Source organism: Gavia stellata, chromosome 7, assembly GCF_030936135.1.
Source record: "Gavia stellata isolate bGavSte3 chromosome 7, bGavSte3.hap2, whole genome shotgun sequence".
In the NCBI taxonomy this organism is placed as follows: domain Eukaryota; kingdom Metazoa; phylum Chordata; class Aves; order Gaviiformes; family Gaviidae; genus Gavia; species Gavia stellata.
In genome coordinates this window covers 6700914-6716341 of record NC_082600.1, presented here as the reverse complement: position 1 = coordinate 6716341, position 15428 = coordinate 6700914, and the positions used below count along the sequence as shown (strand labels likewise).

Sequence of the window (15428 nt, the reverse complement as noted above, 5' to 3'; positions counted from 1 at the left end):
TCCCAGGACTTTCACTGACCCATTTATCAGAGCCCCAACAAAAGGACTTGCACTGAGCAGATGCACAAAAATCGAAATTAGTTATTTTATTGAAAGCGACAGAAACAGATTCGAGATTGCCGTTGATAAATTCACTAACTACAATAGTGCTACTAATTAAGGTTAATATTGCTAGCAAACTTGATAGTAATACAAGAACCCGGGGATGACTTTCACCCAGAGGGTGAGAGGCGCAGCGCTTACCCAGAGAGGCGTCCCTGCCTGGGGTGGAGGAAGAGAACACAGCCCGTCGACTGGTCCGTCAGGTATCGAGGTTCTTCTCTCCCACCTTAACAATCATTTTCTCTGTCTTTTATCCCCAAAACTATGAGGTTCCCCCCCCATATGTGACGTGTAGCATGATTTGGGTGGAGAGACGAGTGCTATAGTCATATATGTTTAGCATGACCTCTATAATCTTCATTAGCATATGCAGGGGTGTGAGTTGTAATATGCATTTCACAGGTAATGAGGCAAAGGTCAGTTATCGGACACGAAGCCTTTTCAAAGAACAAAGGACCTCTCACATTCCTGTTATCTTACTGTCTTTGCTGACCATAAGCAGGGCTGTCCTGCCTCCACAGGGCCCCCTCCTTATCTGCACCCTGTGTTAGCCGGGTGAGTCTCCACTTCCCCGGGTCGCACAAGAGATAGCAAGGGCAGTCTTAACAGATCTTTGTGCACAGGAATCCCACCTCATTATCCAAATTCCACACCCAGGAAAGGTATAAGAACCTCGTGTAAAACCTCGTTCGGGGTGCCCCAATTTGAATAGGACACCTCATGCGCACGAATAAAGAATTGCTCTTGTAATTCTGTCCTTTGCATCCTGGGTTCTCCCTGGGTCGGCACGGGCCCCTACAAAGTGATACACAGACACCCAGAAACGCAGCGCTTATTCAAACACACCATTTATTGGCAACTTTGCACAGAGTAAAGCTCCCAGAGGGAATGGACTCTCTCAAAAAGGCAGGGGTGGTCGCTGTCCAGGTGGTAGCGGGAGTCTCTGTCACAAGCCTCCTTGCAACAGCCTCTTCAGCTGCATCGGCTCAGACTCCCCAGAGTGTGCTTTTGCTCTGGAGGAAAGGTCTGTTCAGCAGTTCCCACTGCCAACTGAGCAGTGTCTTCTCCATATGCTGCATGCTCGGTTCTGCGGCACCAGCCTCCCGGGGAGCGTCTAGGATGGGTAGACTCTCCACCCGGCCCCCAGTGAGCACACCGAGGCACATCAGCAGTGCCTCTTGCTTGGTCCTTGCACAGCCGGAGCTGCCAGCAAGAATGTCTGAGCCCCTGTGAAATGCCATCCCGGCCGCAGCCAGTGCGAGGGGAAAGCAGGGCGAAACTCGTCTTTGTCGCCACCATCGTCATCACCATCTGCTGCGCTGGGGACACCATTGAGAGGAGAACGCTGCTGCTCTTGGCAGAGGGCTGCTGCGCACGGGGTTTTCCCTTTCCTTCCTGTGTCCAGCCTTCTCCCCTCTTTTTCCCTGGGGTACGAGGTGGTTGTGTGCCATCAGCTGTGAGCCGCGCAAACACAGCTCTGCATGAAGACCTCTTTCATTGTCCATAGAACAGCAGCCTCGTGAGCCTATCTTGCAGCTCATCGAACTCACGCAGTGCCTCAGCATGGGCAGCAGGATCCTGTGCCAGGTGCTGGAAGAGGTTGAGTGGCTCGGCCGTTTGGAAGGCTGGGGGCAAGGTGATCTCCTCGGGCACGGTCTCATTGCCAAAGAAGAAGTGATCAAGGCGTTTCTCCTCCAGGCAGCAGCGCAGGTACTGCATGATATCCTGCAGCCGTGGCAGGAAATCTCCCCCCTGGTGCCCAGCTCCAGGTGGAAGGCATGCCTACGGGGGGGCCGAAGGGGCACAAGCAGGCAGTAGACAGCATCATCCTCATGGGGACTCCAACCTTCAAAGGCACTGCCCACCCCAATGGCTGGTTGCAGCACCGGGAAGAACGTATTTGACAAGAGCACTTGGAAGACACGGAGGAGGTCACGCACCAGCTCCTCCACCAGGTTCCTGTAGGCCAGCTTTTGCACTGGCCACTGGATGCGCTTTGCAAACACCCTGCTCACATCCCTCTCATCATCAGCATCTTCTCCTTCACTTTCTTCCACCTCCTGCTCCTCTTCCTCCTCCTGCTCTGTGTTGCTGCTGGAGCTTTCCTCTTCCCCGCTGCTGTCCACCTCACGGCTTCTTTTCGTGCGCTGCCAGCAGAGCGCAAAGAGCAGGACCAGGACTCCAGCAACGGCCCAGAATTGCCACTGCTGCAAGGCAGCAAAGAGCAGGGCTCCCCAGGCAAAGCCGCTCTGCTCCTGGCTACTCAGCTCCAGGCTCCTCAGCTCCTGGCTCCTTTGCTCCAGCTCCTGCAGCAGCCGAGTCATCTCCTGGCTCAGCTGCTCCGCACGCTGCTGCATGCGCTCGCGTGTGGCCTCATCCAGCTCATCACCGACCATCTGCGGGTACTGGAGGAGGCTTTGCACAATGAGTGCGAAGAATTCTGTGACAGCCATGGCCTGCAGGAGGAGGGAGAGAAGGGGTTCAGTGGGGCTGGGATGGAGAGAGCTGGGGGCGCGGGGGGCGGCGGGGACAGGGACGGGAGTCGCAGGGATCTAGGGGAAGGTAGGAGAGGGGGCAAGGCATCTGGGAGGCAGCAAGGCCTGCTCTCAGCCCCGGCGGTGGCGGCGGCACAGCGCCCTGCTGCAGGAGCTCCCACGAGCGTGGTGAGAACCCACCCCCCTGGGGCTCCGCGTTCCTGCCCACGCCCTCCTCCAGCTCAGCCTCCCCCCGCGTGCGCACTCACCGCTGGCCCAGGCCGGACTGGGGCAGCGCTGCCTGCTGGCGCCCCTTATAACCACCCCCATTGTGACTCGTGCCCTGTGCTGTCACAGGCGCCAGAGCGCATCACAGGCACGCCCGCCAGCCAGCCCCAGCCTTTGGCCCTACCCCGGCTCAGCGACTCACAGCTGCCCCAGGCAGCCGAAGCCCCGACACCCACAAAGTGCAGACCCACCCGGCAGGACGTGGCTCCCAGGGGCTCCCTTTACAAAGCAGACAGAAGCCTCCCAAGCCCTTACCAAACATAAAATCGGGTGCCGTAACCCGTGGATGCTTGTTCCTTGAGATGCCATCCTGTGAGATGGGATCGGCTCCCTTGGTGCTGACCTCTGTGCTTGTGGACATGGGTGTGCTCTTGGGGCCTTCGTGACACCGATGGTGGGTGGTGGTGTATATCCTGGTGGTGGGGTGGGACCTGCCCATGGCAGGACCTCTGCTCCTGCTGTGCCACTGCGAGAGGACATTGCTTCCAAAGAGAAATTTCCCAGGGCGATGAGGGGGTGCGGGTGGAGATTTCCCAGGGGGAAACTCGCTCTGCCGATAGAGCAGCGTCTTCTCCATGTCCAGCATGTTCAGCTCTGCGGTACCAAGTCCCTGGGGAGTGTCTGGGACAGGCAGATTCTCTACCCGGAACCCAGTGAACAAGCCTCTTGCTTGGTCCCTGCCCAGACGGAGCTGCCAGGGAGTTTCCCGGCCCTTGTGAAATCGCCACCATGGCCATGGCAGTGCGAGGGGAAAGCAGGCGAAAATCATCTTTGTAGCCACTGTGGTCTTCACCGGCTGCTGCGCTGGGGAGACCATTGAGAGGAGGATGGTGCCGCTCTCGGCAGAGGGCTGCTGCGCAGGGATTTCCCTTTCCTTTCTGTGTCCCACGTTCTCCCCTCTTTTTCCCTGGGGTATGGGGTCAGGTGAATGCCATCAGCTCCCAACAAACCTGGCTTCTCAAAGGTAGAGCCATGATCAGAGAAGCCAAAACCTTGAGTACCAGCTACGCAGCCAGGCATTCAGTGCTCAGTTTGTCTGCTCCTCCTGAACCCCTTCCTCCTCCTGGCGGGATAGAGGAGAACACCACCTGTGCTCCTGATCCTTTTGGCCTTGCTCTGAGGGACACGCAGCCTCTTTTGCTGCTTCTAAGTTGCCTCGTCACAGTATTGTTTGACCCTACTTTGCATAGTAGGACTGGATGATATCCTGTACCATTCAGCAGGCTTGGCAGCCTCTCAGTGGCGTCAAGAATGTGAGCTGCTGGTGGGCAGCAAACTTCTCTAGACAAATTGTCTGGATGGCAAACAGGCGCTTCAGTGCCCCTCAGTAAGGAATCTCCAGTTGCTAATAGCTTACGCGCTTTCCTGGTGGCACTGGTTCTAATGCGGGCGGGTGGGTGGCTCACCTTTGCCTGCTTGACTTTTCCGGGATCCTGTCCCTTACTCACGTGCTCTGAATTCTCCAATCCCAGACTATCATGCCTGCTTCCTAGCCCCTGGAACACCTCTGTGAAACCCTCCCAGTATCTGGCATCATTGATAAGTAACTGTAGCAAGACCAACTCAGGGTCCTTTAGATCAAGAAGGAAGCAGGGGGATGGTGACGCCGCAGATTTATAGCTGCTTTGCAAAATAGTACTACGCGTGTGTTAAGTAGCGATTGGTCAAATCCTGTTGTACCTGGTCGCCCAGGAAAGGTATAAGAACCTCGTGTAAAACCTCGTTCGGGGTGCCCCAATTTGAATAGGACACCTCATGCGCACGAATAAAGAATTGCTCTTGTAATTCTGTCCTTTGCATCCTGGGTTCTCCCTGGGTCGGCACGGGCCCCTACAAAGTGATACACAGACACCCAGAAACGCAGCGCTTATTCAAACACACCATTTATTGGCAACTTGGCACAGAGTAAAGCTCCCAGAGGGAATAGACTCTCTCGAAGAGGCGGGGGCGGTCGCTGTCCAGGTGGTAGCGGGAGTCTCTGTCACAAGCCTTCTTGCAACAGCCTCTTCAGCTGCATCGGCTCAGACTCCCCAGAGTGTGCTTTTGCTCTGGAGGAAAGGTGTGTTCAGCAGTTCCCACTGCCAACTGAGCAGTGTCTTCTCCATATGCTGCGTGCTCGGTTCTGCGGCACCAGCCTCCCGGGGAGCGTCTAGGATGGGTAGACTCTCCACCCGGCCCCCAGTGAGCACACCGAGGCACATCAGCAGTGCCTCTTGCTTGGTCCTTGCACAGCCGGAGCTGCCAGCAAGAATGTCTGAGCCCCTGTGAAATGCCCTCCCGGCCGCAGCCAGTGCGAGGGGAAAGCAGGGCGAAACTCGTCTTTGTCGCCACCATCGTCATCACCGTCTGCTGCGCTGGGGACACCATTGAGAGGAGAACGCTGCTGCTCTTGGCAGAGGGCTGCTGCGCACGGGGTTTTCCCTTTCCTTCCTGTGTCCAGCCTTCTCCCCTCTTTTTCCCTGGGGTACGAGGTGGTTGTGTGCCATCAGCTGTGAGCCGTGCAAACATAGCTCTGTGCATGAAGACCTCTTTCATTGTCCATAGAACAGCAGCCTCGTGAGCCTATCTTGCAGCTCATCGAACTCACGCAGTGCCTCAGCGTGGGCAGCAGGATCCTGTGCCAGGTGCTGGAAGAGGTTGAGTGGCTCGGCCGTTTGGAAGGCTGGGGGCAAGGTGATCTCCTCGGGCACGGTCTCATTGCCAAAGAAGAAGTGATCAAGGCGTTTCTCCTCCAGGCAGCAGCGCAGGTACTGCATGATATCCTGCAGCCGCGGCAGGAAATCCCTCCTGCGCCAGCTTGACAGGGGTATGGAGGTCAGGAGGTGCATCACAACTGTCTTCAATATATAGGTGGAAAAGCCTGTGCCCACCAGGATGCGGGCGCAGATATGCAGGCATTTGAGGTGGCAGCTGTCATGTGGGGCTTGCCTGGCGATATGCCTGAAGAACTTCACCTCTGCCACAGCGTAGCTCTCTGGCCATGTCGTGCTTGGGGTGAAGATGGCCTCCGTAGTCTGGCTGCTCAGGAAGATGTCCGAGTCACCTTGCTGCACCCCAAACATCATCTCAATGGTGAGGCTCTCCGTGTGGCCTTTTGCCACCTGGAATTTGCAGGAGCGGCTGGAGGGCAGCACTTTTAAACAGCATTGGCACGACAGAGGCAAAATCACCCATGCTGCTTTCACCAATTGATGGAACTAGCGGGCAGTTTTCTGCCCATCTAGGTAGGATTCATCAGTGCAGAGGGTGCGTAGGAGGCTGGGGTCCTGATTCCTCCTCAGCTCCTCCTCGGGGTGGTGGAGAAAGCACAGCATCTGTCCTGCCAGCCACTCCCTCATGCAGATGCATACCAGCTCTACACCCATGGAGAAGGTCCTTGCCAGCATCTCCCCTGCAGTGCCCAGCTCCAGGTGGAAGGCATGCCCACGGGGGGGCTTGAGGGGCACAAGCAGGCGGTAGACAATGTCTTTCTCACGGGGACTCCAGCATTCAAAGGCGCTGCCCACCCCAATGGCTGATTGCAGCACTGGGAAGAAACTCTTTGACAAGAGCTGTTGAAGGCAAGGATGAAGTTGCCCATGAGCTCCTCTGCCAGCTGCCTCTCTTTGGCCATGTTCTGAACTGGCCACTGTATGTGCTCCTCCAAAAACCTTCCCACGTCATTTGCATCATCACTGTCATTATCTTCTTCCTCCTCCGCCTCCACCGGCTCCCTGTCGCTGCTGGAGCTTTCCTCGTCGCTGCTGATGTCTGGCTCATGTCTCTTTTTCCTGAGCCACCAGCAGAACCCAAAGAGCAGGACCAGGACTCCAGCAACGGCCCAGAATTGCCACTGCTGCAAGGCAGCAAAGAGCAGGGCTTCCCAGGCAAAGCCGCTCTGCTCCTGGCTACTCAGCTCCTGGCTCCTCAGCTCCTGGCTCCTTTGCTCCAGTTCCTGCAGCAGCCGAGTCATCTCCTGGCTCAGCTGCTCCGCACGCTGCTGCATGCGCTCGCGTGTGGCCTCATCCAGCTCATCACCGACCATCTGCGGGTACTGGAGGAGGCTTTGCACAATGAGTGCGAAGAATTCTGTGACAGCCATGGCCTGCAGGAGGAGGGAGAGAAGGGGTTCAGTGGGGCTGGGAGGGAGAGAGCTGGGGGCGCGGGGGGCGGCGGGGACAGGGACGGGAGTCGCAGGGATCTAGGGGAAGGTAGGAGAGGGGGCAAGGCATCTGGGAGGCAGCAAGGCCTGCTCTCAGCCCCGGCGGTGGCGGCGGCACAGCGCCCTGCTGCAGGAGCTCCCACGAGCGTGGTGAGAACCCACCCCCCTGGGGCTCCGCGTTCCTGCCCACGCCCTCCTCCAGCTCAGCCTCCCCCCGCGTGCGCACTCACCGCTGGCCCAGGCCGGACTGGGGCAGCGCTGCCTGCTGGCGCCCCTTATAACCACCCCCACTGTGACTCGTGCCCTGTGCTGTCACAGGCGCCAGAGCGCATCACAGGCACGCCCGCCAGCCAGCCCCAGCCTTTGGCCCTACCCCGGCTCAGCGACTCACAGCTGCCCCAGGCAGCCGAAGCCCCGACACCCACGAAGTACAGACCCACCCAGCAGGACGTGCCTCCCAGGGGCTCCCTTTACAAAGCAGACAGAAGCCTCCCAAGCCCTTACCAAACATAAAATCGGGTGTCGTGACTGGTGGATGCTTTGTTCCTTGAGATGCCATCCTGTGAGATGGGATCGGCTCCCTTGGTGTTTGCGGACATGGGTGTGCTCTTGGGGCCTTCGTGACACCGATGGTGGGTGGTGGCGTATATCCTGGTGGTGGGGTGGGACCTGCTCACGGCAGGACCTCTGCTCCTGCTGTGCCACTGCGAGAGGACATTGCTTCCAAAGAGACATTTCCCAAGGGCGATGAGGGGGTGCGGGTGGAGATTTCCCAGTGGGCAACTCATCCTGCTGATAGAGCAGCGTCTTCTCCATGTCCAGCATGTTCAGCTCTGCATAACAATCGTTGAGCTCTCTACAATCAAAACACTCCCTAACACAAAAAGCCACCCCACCGCCTCTGCTTCCTTCCCTATCCCTGCTGAAGAGCTTATAGCCATCCATACAGCACTCCAGTCATGCGAGTCGTCCCACCATGTTTCTGTGATGGCGACTATGTCATAGCTGTCCTGCTGCACAATGGCTTCCAGCTCCTCCTGTCTGCTGCCCATGCTGCGTGCATTGGAGTAGACGCACTTGAGCTGGGCTATCGATTTCGCCCCCAACATCGGCATGCCACCCCTAGGCTCATCTCTAGGGAGCCTGGTTTTATCCCCTTCCCCCTTCAAATCTAGTTTAAAGCCCTCTCAATGAGGCTTGCCAACTCATAAGTGAGAATCCTTTTCCCCCTTGGGGATAGTTGAACTCCACCTGCTGCCAGCAGGCCCGGTGCCCTGTAAACCGCCCCGTGGTCAAAAACCCCAAAATTCCAGCGACGGCACCAGCCTCTGAGCCACGTGTTAACCAGGTGCGTTTTCCTGTTCCTTTCAGTGTTCCTCTCTGCCACTGAAGGGATTGAGGAAAACACTACCTGTGCTCCTGATCCTTCAACCAGTCGCCCCAGTGCTCTGACGTCCCTTTTAATCACTTTTAGGCTTCTTTGCGCAACCTCGTCGCTGCCAAACCAACAGCAGGCAGTGATCAGTGGGCCGTACCAGACCTGGGAGTTTCCTAGTGACCTCTCTCACCCGGGCCCCAGGGAGGCAGCAGACCTCCCTGTGGGTCGGGCCCGGTCGGCACATTGGGCCCCCTGTTCCCCTCAGAAGGGAATCGCCTACGACAATTACCCTCCTTTTTGTCTTAGTACAGGTAGTCGTAATGCGTGGGGCAGACTGGCTCACCGGAGGCAACCCCCCGGATGGACTTTCATCCACATCCTCATTATCCTGGCCCTCAAGTTCCAGAGCCCCCTATCTGTTGTGTAAGGGCAACTGGGAAGGTGAGGGAGGCCGGGAGGGGATTCGCCTGGTGCCCCGAGCAGGGACCTCTTTCCATTCCCCTTTGTCTCTTTGGCCCCCTCCTTCTGCCTGGCAGGAAGAGGGTAAGGGATCCTCTGCTTCTTGTGGAGCCTCCATCAGCTGCCTTTGCCTCAGGGACGGTAGGGCGTAGCTCCACCAGTCTACCTCCCTCTCGCACTCCCTGATACTCCTCAGCCTCTCCACTTCCTCTTTCAGCTCTGCCACCAGGCTGAGCACATCGTTCACCTGGTCGCAGCGCACACAGGTGTCGTCTCCCCCGGCCTCTGGCACGAGCAACAGGCTCAGGCACTCCCGGCAGCCGGAGACCTGGACAGCCGTGTGCCTGAGCGGGAGCTCGGTCTGGGTCGCCACATTCCTTCTGGCAATGGCTTTCAGCCGAGTGGAGACCAGAGCTGGGCCTCTTCTGGGAGGGCCATGACCACTCGTCGAGAAAGCCTCTAGAGCCAGGAGGGAGGCCTGCGCCCTGCCCACATGCCTTCCCTGCACACCCTGCCTGTGTGAGCTGCCGCTCAAACTGACGTGCCGCGCCCTGTTTGCCCACCCTATTCACCGCACTCCCGGTCGCGTGCGCGCCATGGGGGCTGCTCTTGCACGTGAGGGGCTTTGGCCACCGCCGCTCTCGTCCCCGCCCACGCTGAGTCAGAGCTGCCGCTTGTCACCAGCTCGCTCTGCCGGCTCGGGGTGGGGGGTTAAGGGGCGGGGTTGGGCACCCTCTCTCTCCCTGCGCTTTTGCCTTTGCAGTTTTGCCGCGTTAGGAAGGGGCCCCTGGCGCGACCCTCCACTCCAGAGCCCTTCGCCTTCAGTGGCTTCAACTCGCTGCACCTCTCACTACACCCTTCAGCGGTTCTACTGGTAGGAGCTGGCATTTTGCTCTCGCATTGGGGCTGGAGGAGAGGTTATCGGCAGCTCAGAGCCCGGTGCCAGGAGAGATGGACAGCATGAGCCGGCCCTGACTAGGCCTGCGGCAAAAAAGGGCAAGAGCAGGGTTTGTAACAGCATGGCCCTTGGAGAGCCTGGAAAAGCCACGCCCCTTGGGCTGATGGGCAGTGGGCACCCGTTGGGCTTCTTTAGCACTCTGTCATGGACAGTACTTCTGGTGTGACAATTGTCGAAGATCTTGCAAATCTTCGCCCATATACCATCGTTGGATTTCCACTGGAGGTGTCCTGAATACAGATGTGAGTGCACCTCTTCTGCCACACAGCTGCCGTCAGGCCACTGCTTCTCCTAAATGTGGCATAGACTGCGCAAGTGCAGGCTTTGAACGGGAGACATCTGAAAAGCTTTCTTAAACCTTGCTGCACGTGTTAAGTCTCCCTCGTTAAGGTGGTGGGAACCTGAGCTTGCAGGTCACGAGAGGGTATGGTGAATGAGTCCCGTGCTCATAGAGGAGCCAGAGCAGCCAGAGGCCTGCTCTGCAGTCGAGGCACTTGTCCGCTGTGCAAAGGGCTCCCCACTCCGATACTGTGATACCCACCTCACTGGGGTTGCCCGAGGGCAATGCTGTTGGGCTCCCAGCGCTTGGTTGGCGTGTGGCTCCCAAGGAAGCCACTTCAGGCTCCCTGTGGCACAGAGGCAATGTGCACAGCTGTGGAGGGTGACAAATTATTCCGATGGTGCAAGCGCAGGAGCGTGAACAGTTACAGAATGAGTGAAACCAGAGCCCACCGCATCAGCTCTTCTGCAAAATGCTGCCTGACTCTGTGGCAGCTCAGCAGTCAGCACCCAATGCCCACGTTCCGCGACAAAGTGATACACGGACACCCAGAAACGCAGCGCTTATTCAAACACACCATTTATTGGCAACTTTGCACAGAGTAAAGCTCCCAGAGAGAATGGACTCTCTCGAAGAGTCGGGGGCGGTCGCTGTCCAGGTGGTAGCGGGAGTCTCTGTCACAAGCCTCCTTGCAACAGCCTCTTCAGCTGTATCGGCTCAGACTGCCCAGAGTGTGCTTTTGCTGTGGAGGAAAGGTCTGTTCAGCAGTTCCCACTGCCAACTGAGCAGTGTCTTCTCCATATGCGTTGTGCTCAGTTCTGCAGCACCAGCCTCCCGGGGAGTGTCTAGGACGGGTAGACTCTCCACCCGGACTCCAGTGAACACACGGAGGCACATCAGCAGTGCCTCTTGCTTGGTCCTTGCACAGCTGGAGCTGCCAGCAAGAATGTCTGAGCCCCTGTGAAATGCCTTCCCGGCCGCAGCCAGTGCGAGGGGAAAGCAGGGCGAAACTCGTCTTTGTCGCCACCATCGTCATCACCGTCTGCTGCGCTGGGGACACCATTGAGAGGAGAACGCTGCTGCTCTTGGCAGAGGGCTGCTGCGCGGGGTTTTCCCTTTTCTTCCTGTGTCCCGCCTACTCCCCTCTTTTCCCTGGGGTATGAGGTGGTCGTGTGCCATCAGCTGTGAGCCCCGCAAACACAGCTCTGCATGAAGACCTCTTTCATTGTCCATAGAACAGCAGCCTCGTGAGCGGATCTTGCAGCTCGTCGAACTCACGCAGTGCCTCAGCGTGGGCAGCAGGATCCTGTGCCAGGTGCTGGAAGAGGTTGAGTGGCTCAGCCGTTTGGAAGGCTGGGGCAAGGTGATCTCCTCGGGCATGGTCTCATTGCCAAAGAAGAAGTGATCAAGGTTTTTCTGCTCCAGGCAGCAGCGCAGGTACCGCATGATATCCTGCAGCCGCGGCAGGAAATCCCTCCTGCGCCAGCCTGACAGGGGTATGGAGGTCAGGAGGTGCATCACAACTGTCTTCAAAGTATAGGTGGAAAAGCCTGTGCCCACCAGGATGCGGGCGCAGATCTGCAGGCGTTTGAGGTGGCAGCTGTCATGCGGGGCCTGCCTGGCGATATGCCTGAAGAACTTCACCTCTGCCACAGCGTAGCTCTCTGGCCCTGCCGTGCTGCTGGTAACAACTGCCTCTGCCTACTCGATGCTCAGGAAGATGTCCGACTTGCCTTGCTGCACCCCAAAAATCATCTCAATCAGGAGGGATCTCTTGAAGGCATTTGTGATTTGGAGCTGGCAGGAGCGGCTGCGGGGCAGCACCGTTAGCCTGCATTTAGATGACAGAGGCAAAACTTCCCAGGTTGTTGTCAGCAGCTCTTGGAACCAGCAGGCAGTTTTCTCTATATCTAGGTAGGACCCGGTGCAGAGGGTGCGTAGGAGGCTGGGACCCTGTTTTTTTCTCAGCTCCTCCTCGTTGTGGTGGAGGAAGCACAGCATGTCCCCCACCAGTCGCTCCCTCATGCAGGTACAAACCAGCTCCACGCGGAGGAATGAGTTCTTTGCTGGTAGCTCCCCTGCAGTGCTCAGCTTCAGGTGGAAGGCGTGCCCAGTGGGGGCCTTCAGGGGTACCATGAAGCGGTAGACAGCATCATGCTTACGAGGAGTCCAGACATTGATGGCTCTGCTCACACTGATGGCTGGCTGCAGGTATGGTATGAAATCATCCCTGGAAAATATCTGACATGCAGAGAGAAGATTGTCCACCAGGTCCTTAACGAGTTTGGAACTGTAGGTCAGGTCCTGCACGTGCTCCTGGAAGCGATTTTTCAAAAATCTTCCCACTTCTAATGAAACAGCGGGGTTTTCTTCTTCCTCCTTCTTATCCTCCGTGCTTCTGGAGCTGCTCTCCTTGCTGCTGTTGGCTGGCTGACAGCTCCCTTTCCTGAGCCACCAGCAGAGCCCAAAGAGCAGGACCAGGACTCCAGCAACGGCCCAGAACTGCCACTGCTGCAAGGCAGCAAAGAGCAGGGCTCCCCAGGCAAAGCCGCTCTGCTCCTGGCTCCTCTGCTCCAGCTCCTGCAGCAGCCGAGTCATCTCCTGGCTCAGCTGCTCCGCACGCTGCTGCATGCACTCGCGCGTGGCCTCATCCAGCTCATCCCTGACCATCTGCGGGTACTGGATGATGCTTTGCACAATGAGTGCTAGGAGATTTGCAGCAGCCATGGCCTGCAGGAGGAGGGAGAGAAGGGGTTCAGTGGGGCTGGGAGGGAGGGAGCTGCTGGTGGTGGGGGGGCAGGGATGAGAGCCGCAGGGATCTGGGGACATGTAGGAGAGGTGGCGAGGCATCGTGGGAGGCAGGAGGGCCTGCTGTCAGCCCCGGCGGCGGCAGCAGCACAGTGCCCTGCCCAAGGCGCTCCCACGAGTGTCTGGGCCCTCGAGGCAGGGTGAGAACCCACCCCCCTGGGGCTCCGCGTTCCTGCCCACGCCCTCCTCCAGCTCAGCCTCCCCCCGCGTGCGCACTCACCGCTGGCCCAGGCCGGACTGGGGCAGCGCTGCCTGCTGGCGCCCCTTATAACCACCCCCATTGTGACTCGTGCCCTGTGCTGTCACAGGCGCCAGAGCGCATCACAGGCACGCCCGCCAGCCAGCCCCAGCCTTTGGCCCTACCCCGGCTCAGCGACTCACAGCTGCCCTGGGCTACTGGTTAACGCTGGACTAGAGTTAATTTTCTTCACAGGAGCTTGTGTCGTGCTTTATTTTGGATTTATTATCATCTGCCTGCCAACAGCAACCTCATAATCATAGAATACCCTGAGTTGGAAGGGAGCCACGAGGATCATTGAGTCCAACCGCTGACTCCATGCTGGGCAACCTTAAGGTTAAATCGTATATCAAAGAGCCTTGTCCAATTGCTTCTTGAATACCAGCAGGCTTCGGGCCGTGGCCGTTTCCTGGGGAGATCTTGTTCCACTGCCTGATACCCTCTCAGTGAAGCACTTTTTCCTAATATCCAAGCTGAAGTGCCCTTGACGCAGCTTTAAGCCATTCCTTTGCATCCTATGACTGGACCCCAGAGAGAAGAGATCAGCCCCTCCCTCTCCGCTCCCCGTCCTGAGGAAGTTGTAGGCAGCAATGAGGTCACCCCTCAGTCTCCTCTCCTCTAAGCTGAACAAACCCAGTGTCCTCAGCTGCGCCTCATAAGGACATGCCCGCTCGTCCTTTCACCATCTTTGTTGCCCTCCTTCAGGCACATTCTAACCCTTTTATAAGCTTCTTACACCATGGTGCCCAAAACTACGCACAGTACTCGAGGTGAGGCCGCACCAGTACTGGGTGTAGTGGCTCAATCCTTTCTTTTGACTGGCTAGCTCTGCTGTGCCTAATGTGCCCCAGGAGATGGCTGCGTCAAGGGGAGTGCATTCTCCACCCCTTATTCCATACCATTTACGTCATGCTCATGTCTCATGCTATCCAAAACAGTCTCTCTAACCACCACCCCCCTTCCCATCCTTTGATACAATACACAGATACCATTCCCTTAGTCTGTGGATCACCCCTGTGAAATGTCTGTAAAATGTCCATAAATGTCCACAAAACGTCCATTGAGTTAATTTAGTCCATGACTTTGGGCTCCATCTGTTATGGTGGTCACTCAGGACAGGAGAGATGTTGTATGGCATGGGGTTATTGGGCACTAAAGCCAGCTCAGGTGGGGTCACTGCTGCACTTGCACTGCTTCTTGTAAGGCTTGTCCTCCCTTGGTTCATGCAGTTCTTGCTGTAGTTATTCCTATAACATGCAACTCCAATCATGGGCTACAACAATTTAAAGGTATTTCCATTACAATCTCTACCCGTCTTCCCTTTGGACCAGACCACAGGGTTTAACATTGCAATGAAGTCCTCCCCTTGCCCCTGCTCCGGCTTGGACTTATCCACAGATTGCAGTCCCTTAGGGTTGTACCTGCTCCAAGTGGAGCCTTATCTGTGCACCACAGTCTCTTCAGGGGTATACCTGCTGCGGCATAGAGCTATCCACAGCCACAGTCACACTGAGGTGCACCTGTTCCAGCATGGCCTTATCCATGGGTCACAATACCTTCTGAGATATACCTGCTCCAGCATGGCCTTACCCACAGCCACAGTCCCTTCAGAAGTAAACCTGCTCCACCATTACCTTTCCCATGGCTGCAGTCTCTCCAGGGGTGTACCTGCTCTGTTGTGGGCTTATCCATGCCCACACGCTTTGAGGTGCTCCAGCATGACCTCATGCACAGCCACTGATGCTTCCAGGTGTACCTGCTGCAGCATGGACTTATCCTCGGCCACAGATGCTTCGAGGTGTACCTTCTCCTGCGTGGGCTTATCCTTGGGCCACAATCCCTTCAGTGGTACACCTGCTGCAGCACAGACATAACCCCGGCCACAGACGCGTCGAGATGTACCTGCTCTGATGTGGATTTATTCACAGCCACAGACGCTTCGGGGTGTCCTGCTCCCATGTGGACTCATCCAGTCCCTTTCACTCGAGTTCACACTGGAGTTCCAGCCTGTCCAGTACAGCAGCACAGAAAGAGCAGCGATGCCCTGGCCATCTGCCAGCCCAGGCGCATGGCCATTGCTGTTATCAAAATGTTCCTAGGCACAGCAGAGCAAGATGATAAGCAGTATGGCAGTACAGCAAGCAGCGAAAGCAAAAAGCAGCCACTAATGAGCGCTAGACTCTAATATACAGTAAGGCAAGCAAACCCCATGGCAAGCACAGGAGCCTGCCGATTAATAGCTAAACAGCAATAACAGCTATAAATTCGATCTAGCACATTCTAATCAAACCTGTCGTTATCT

General features: G+C 57.1%; 2 pseudogenes; both read right to left on the bottom strand.

Annotated features, from left to right (window-relative positions):
* Positions 1 to 5395: 5395 nt before the first annotated feature.
* LOC132317337 (inositol 1,4,5-trisphosphate receptor-interacting protein-like 1) lies at positions 5396 to 6849 on the bottom strand (annotated as a pseudogene).
* A 4453-nt stretch (positions 6850 to 11302) lies between these two features.
* Positions 11303 to 12807, bottom strand: LOC132317281 (inositol 1,4,5-trisphosphate receptor-interacting protein-like 1; annotated as a pseudogene).
* Positions 12808 to 15428: the final 2621 nt, after the last annotated feature.